The sequence below is a fragment of the Colossoma macropomum genome, unplaced genomic scaffold, assembly GCF_904425465.1.
Source record: "Colossoma macropomum unplaced genomic scaffold, Colossoma_macropomum, whole genome shotgun sequence".
In the NCBI taxonomy this organism is placed as follows: domain Eukaryota; kingdom Metazoa; phylum Chordata; class Actinopteri; order Characiformes; family Serrasalmidae; genus Colossoma; species Colossoma macropomum.
The window spans coordinates 11435122-11442391 of record NW_023494792.1 but is presented as its reverse complement, the minus strand read 5'-3'; positions in this window follow the sequence as shown (position 1 = coordinate 11442391).

Genomic DNA, 7270 nt, shown 5'->3' with positions numbered 1-7270 from the left:
GTCTGTGTTTAATCTGTAACAACCAAAAATATTAATGTGTACCAGGGTTAGCATAGTGTTAACATAGTAGAAATCCCATAGGGGTGCTAGGAATTAGCAGTAAGTTAAGCAATACTGTGTATTGTACAATTAGGATTGTGAAATGGTTGAATAAAGAGTAAATGTTTTTAAATGATGTCTTATGTGAGTTTAGATTCAGCAGCTGAACTGATGATCACACAGGCTGTGAGGTTGTTAAGTGTGAACCCACAAACACCTATGCATATGTTACTGGGCATTAGAGAGGTCAGGTCACATGAGCTACCGTCAACTGGTTAATGATGTCATTGTTTTTTGTGATTCACTGATAGTGTGTCTTTGTTTCACTTCATCATTAACAGATAAGCACAAGGGTGGAGTATTTTCACGCTATGTAAAACAGAGACTGTTATATTTACACTGCTATTCAAAAGTGTGAATTATTTAAAAATATCGTTTTCCATATTAATACATTTGATTCAATCATTTCTTCTACAGTGCAGATTGAAATGGCATAAACTAGACACCAAAACATAAACCTGTAGATTATTCCCAATTGAAAGTTATTGATTTATAAGCATTTTAAGTTAGTTATAAATTATAAGTTATTAAAATTAATTATGTAACTTATAACTAAATGTTATTAAATAATGAACTGTAATTATCCATTTATTGTAAAAGGACTTTGAACGGCTATTTGTTTAGTGAGGCTTGGTCCTGGTTTTCCAAGATGTGGCCACAGCTTTCTGAATTATTATGGAATCATCAACTCATCATCAAAAGGTTTCATAATTTTTCCAGTTTCCAGTTTATTTAAATATTAGAAAGATCCCATCCAAAATTGGATTTATTTTATTTAAAACAGTGATTCTACAAGTTTGAATGGTGATTCCAAGCTTTTGAATGCTGGTGTACATTTACATATGATCATTTAGCAGATGCTTTGATCCAAAATGACTCACAAGTGAGACAAGCAGAAAGCTAAAGTAGCCAAAGTCAAAACTACACAATTATGTTTCCTCCTTATGAATAATTGAAGACAATTGCAGACTTAGAGAGGAACCTCCAGTCCAAAACAAACAAACAAACAAAAAATACAGTTCCATTCTGCCATATAGGAGTGTATATGATAGGATATGATGTAAACGTCCAGTACAGTCTGAAAAATAGACAAACGTCCTTCCTCAACTAGTAGGTTGAGAATTTTGTTGCAGCACCGAATTGTTGCTCTCTCTTGTCCCCTGAGCGATGAACAGCGAGCTAAAGATCTCATTTAACTCAAATGTGTCATTTAGCCTTTCCAACTTTAGCTGTAGAATGACATTACTCAAAACTTTGATTGTCTTATTTTCCATACGACTGACTCCAGTTCATATGATATCAACACAGTGTAACAATGGCAGCCTTCTAGTAGAGGGATTTTGCCTATTTGTCATGTTTTTTCTTAATAATGAACAAAATATTTCTGTTTTATTTATACATAATATTTTAATAGTATTGAACAACTACACTATTTTAAAGCATGCTGGTCTTAATAGTCAAAGTTTCCTTTAAGGTTATGAAGAAGTAAAACGATTTAGGATTTTTAAATGTTACACACATGAAAGATGCATGTAAAAGTACAGAAGGTTTTTATTGCAAGCTATTTTTCTTCTGTCCCATTTTTTTGGCACAGTGGGACAGGATGTTACTGGGATTGTTGATTATGTTCCTTATTTATTTACTTGTAAACAATAATGATTACATTTATTAATAGTAAGTGCTAGCTAATAGAAGTTTTCCACCCCATAAAAATGAGATCCAGAGGCTTGTGTCAGGGGTTTGCTTGACAGGTGTGGCCAGGTTAGGCCCAGAGATTGATTCTTTCTAACCCCCACTTGGAAATCCCCCACCCCCCACATTAACCTGGCCTTACTCAGCTTACACACATCCATTCATCCATCCATCCGTCCATCCATCCATCCTCATGCTGTTTGCACATACATGAACCTTTTTTCAAACATCACTTTTCTGGTAATGTCCTGTACTGATACAGTCAAAGGATGCTAACACACACACATACGACACTGACAATTATCTACCTATTCATACACACACAGCTTCACCTCCCTCCTCTATTCTCACTCCTTTAATCAATATTCAGCCTCAGTGCCCCCCGAGACCACCAACTCACTGTTCAGCTGTTACAAAGGATGAAATAGCCTGCAAGCATGTGTGTGTGTGTCTGTCTGAAAGGATTTTTAGCTAGAAAGTGTTTATATTGATCTGAATGTGTGTGTGGTTTCTTCTCTGTCTGTTTCTTCTAGTGAAGCTCAGTAATGCAGCCTGCTGTATAATCATACACACACCCATACTGACTTTTCTCAGTCGTCTTAAAGTGAGAAGCCACAAGAGGCCCTGAGATACAGTGATGTGGTACTGGGTGTTGCTGAGTATCACACAAAGCAAACAAAGCATGATGAAATCAATGGTCGTCACTCATCAATATCTTCCTAAGTTTTATCTTAAACGTGTTCTTGAGAAAGGTCTTAAGAAAACGTCTACTTCAGATTCATGACGTGTTCTTAAACCGCAGAATAGTTTGCATCTTTGTGTGTGTAGAAACCATTGGTGACCAAGAAAAAACTGGTGAATGTCAGAATTTCTGTAAAAACTGTGAGTGTTTTAAGAAGAAATTTCTTCTTATAAATTATAAATGTATTATTTATAATTTACAATCCACCAAACAACAGTTCCATGGTTGCAATTTTTTCCTTATTTTTTACGTTAATCAAATGTAACTGTGCATTGTTATTTGCATGAAAATGTTATTTTTAAAATAGTTTGCTGCAGAGGTGGTGTACTTACTGTACTTTGGTCAGGGATGCCCAAACTTTTGCAATCAACTGTGTTTAAATGCATTGGTTTCTGTGACATCACAAAAACAGTAAATTCAAAATGGGATGCTTTTGCAGCTTGGTCTCCATATTTGGACTACAGAAAAAGGGAAGTGAATGATATATTTACATATAGTGTTTATATAGTGTTATAGTGTTTACATACTTACTTAAACACTTTATGGTCAAAATGTGATTAATCATCACTTTTAAGAGATTTAAAACCCATTTTTTATCTTTAGCTTTCATGAATTGTGATCACTGAATGCTTAATTGTGTGATGTTTTTTGTTGTATTTATCATTTATGATGTTTTCTATGTTTCAGTTTGTTTTAGATACCTACTTGGTTTTCTGTGACATAAACCATTTATAAAATCTACATTTCTATGTAGAACAAAAACAGTTGACAACTCTATACTTCCTTAAAGAGTTATAGCACACATACCAGTATCTTCTCAATATTCTTCCACTTAACTTGATTTTTAATGTTATAGTCTGAATTGGTAGAATTAATATTTATTGATCTAATCAATTTCATTGGATCTCTTCATGTTCCCACTTCTCAGCAAATCTCAATTTTCCAAACCATTAGATGATTCCTACATTTACTTATCTAAGTGCATGAAGGGAGGACATAAGCCATGTCCAGATTAATCGGTCTGAAAAGCATTTCTATATTTAATGCCATAACTATGTGATAAACAGTGAGCGCTCCATTTAGAGCGCCTCTTGAATGTCTGCAGTAATGGTGGTGGTATGTGAATAAGAGAAGCATGTAGCATGTATGTGGTTTCACATCTCCCTGGTTCTTTGCTTTGTGTGTGCTGCTGAGAATGTGTGTAAACTACTACGGCACCCCGATGACACAGAGACTTTATACCAGCTTGCTTGACACATTTAGCGATTCAACCCTGAAGCACTCAAATCCCCTCAATCTCCTCATCTCTGACTCATCGACGCAAGGAAAGCAGGAATCTAATCAGCTGGAGTCCTGAGTGAACTTAAAACAAAAAGAAAGGAATGTTTCTGTATGTGGTGTGAAGGTTGTACAGTAGGGGTGCGGGAAGAAAATGATTCTTAGGTGCATCGCGATGCGGATGTGAGCGATTCTGAATCGATTCACAAACGTCAAAAATCGATTTTCTAAATATTTAACATATATAACATAATGTTGACGGAACGCAAAAGGCGGAACTTGGAAGTGGGTAAGTGCAGCGCCCGGACAGTCTGTGGCGGCACATAACAAAAACACTACTGGATAAGCGAGAAATCCGACCGGCTCCCTCTGCATTAAAAGCCAGGTTAGATCAGGAGTCACAACACAAATGATAACATTTTGTCCTTTCAACAAAGTCAAACCACCTCGGGAGCCGAAACATTTAATGTCCAGTATGTCTCAGTATGTGATAATGTCCTAGTATAGACTAAACAATATAAACGAAAACACAGATTTACTTCGCTCTGCTTTAAGCTTTAGCTCAGCTATAGCCGCCTTTCTCCCATCTCCTCCAGAAAACTTTTCCTCAGAAGTAGATCAGTTAAAAGTCTCTCAATGTTCAACTGTTTTACGAGGCTGAAGTCACTTCTCATTCTCCAGCTTCTTGTTCGAATTTACCCGTTCCACCTTAAATTCTAACTGAGGCGCCGAATGTAAATGCGGCACCATTTAAGGTGGAACGGGAGAATCCGAAAGAGAAGCGACTTCATCTTCGCCACTTTTTAGTGTTTGATAGTCTCTCGTTGAAGATTTAACGTACCAGGAAACCAACTGTGCTGCTTATAAATGTGAATAAAGCATCGCTGCTTTGTGACCTCCAGTCTGCACGCCGCTTCTCAGTCGTTACGAAACAGGGCTTTCGCGCTATGTTGCACACGTCCCGTCTCAAAGATACTTTACTGACACAGCGATCTCCTCCGTCTCTACAACGAGACCAAAACCGAAGTTATAAAATCACTAAAGAAAACAGGTAGAATAGCTGTAACATGTGCTGCGTGGACGTCCATCACCACTGGATCTTATTTCACCGTAACTGCGCATTTTATCGCAGATGAGTAGCAGCAGCTTCTCGTGCTCCAAACAAGAGCACTGAATGAGAGCCTTCTAGTTCACTTGCCACATCACTTCCATTTGTTTTATTAAAAAAGATATTGGAAGTAAATTCATTATGGATCATTACAAATACTTTGCTTTAAAAGTACCAAGTCAGTATATTTAATATATTTCAGTTGGTTTTTCTTGTATTTTTATTTTTACTTATTTATTTTCTGTAGAGTGATTAGCTGAGCCTCACCACAATAATTTCAATGCATAAATGTCCTGACATGTTGTGCAAATAACAAATAAACTTGAAACTTGAACTCGAAACGTGAGCTCACACAGTGAGAAAATATAAATGCTATATAGAAAAAAAAGATGCATCGAGCTGCATCGATAATCGTTTTATAATCGCATCGCAGCCCTCTGAATCGTAATCGAATCGTGAGGTGCCTAGAGATTCCCACCCCTATTGTACAGTAATTGTTTTGCGGTAATTTTAATGATGCCCAAGTCTTCCTCTGCCTTGCTCTTTCCTCTCTCTTCCATGCGCCTGCTTCCTCTTGCTCCTCAGGGGCCTGTATGTGTTTGTCCCTGCGTAACTACTCGTCAGCACATTTAACAGAATAGCGCAGTTTTGCAGTTCTCTCTCTCTCTCTATCTCTCTCTCTCTCTCTCTCTCTCTCTCTCTCTCTCTCTCTCTCTCTCTCTCTCTCTCTCTCTGGTTTATATGGCCATCCACTGCAGGGCAGGTTTGGTTGTCAGAGTGTGGCCTGTGGAATTTTTGTAACAATGCACATAGTCACTCTGTACACTTTACATACTGACTTGGGATGAAGCAAGGTAGATTGCTGTGTCACTCATGATTACTACAGAACAGCACAGTGTCGTGTTTTTGAGTATGAGAGAGAGAAAGTATATCTAATCAATTCAGTTTAGTTCAAAGTAGCTTTATCAGCATGACTGTCTGATATATAATGTCGCTAAAGTAGGTTGGTAGAGTTTAGGAGTACTTACTTAATAATAACAGTTAAAACAAGGATATTATGAAAGAATAATAATAAATACAAATAATAAACAGATAAATCAAATATATTCAACCCTTGTGTGGTGTTCAGGTCTGTGGGACCCATTTTCAATGTTTACCAAAAGATAAAATGATGCGATTTATTATTATTTCAACCTCAGATTCCTTGGCCTTTGCTCATTTTCTGTGAAGAACATATAAAATAACACATTTTCAGTGACTTCACACTGTAAACCCCCTACACATTTATATTACACATGTGGTGTTGGGGTGAACCCGCAGGGAATAAAAGCGTGGAGGTGCTGTGCCCCTTCACTCTGTTCTCCTCATACATGGCCTGCTTTTAGTGTGTGTGTTAATCTGTGTGTGTATGTGTTTGTATATGTGTGCGTGTGTGTATGAGGGTGGACAACATGGACAGGCTGCTGACTGGCTACAGCTGCTAAAGGAGAACCCTACGCTGGACGTGAACGACACACAAGGGTTAAGTGAGTAAGTACCAGGGGTGTCCAATTTTTTCGGCAGACAGTGACGTGTTGCCACATATTTTGCAGCGAGACATGCTGTGTTCCTTTCACCAAGTCAAATTTGTCATTTTTGAGATTAAAATCTAAAATTATAATCTCAAAAATCGTTTCTCTCTCTCTCTCTCTCTCTCTCTCTCTCTCTCCTCCAGCCATGTAAAGGTGCCTGAGGGAAGGAAGCTCTCTGAGGCAGAAATGTACAACAGTGAGAGGAAGAGAGAAAAACAAAAACAAACACATCTCTCACTCCCCCAGAGGAGTGCCAGAGAGAGAGAGAGAGAGAGAGAGAGAGAGAGAGAAAGGGGGGGGGGCAGAGAGGAGACAGAGAGGGCAGTGCATTTTGTTTGTCACTGTCAGGATGCTTTGACCTCTGCTGTCACACTGTTTGCTCTCCTCCTCTGTCTACTTTTAAGACACACACACACACACACACACACACACACACACACACACACTGACACACTGACACACTATAGGGTCATAGTGGCCCTTTACACATGCGTGCACACACACACACTTGCCCTTACACTCAGAGCTAAGCTTGTCGTGTGAGTTGGACAGGAAAGTGTGGATCAATAGCACTCTCCTCTGCCTCATTACTGCATCCCAGAGGTGCAGTGGAGCAGAAGAACACACACTGCACGGCTGGAGCCTACAGACTCTTCACTCATCCCTCTCAGCTGCCTCTGAAGAGCTTCACAACATCAGTGCCGTTTACAAATACATTCATTAATTTACCAGATGATCTCATACAGAACAACTTCCAAAAAATGTCCAGAGAATCTGCAA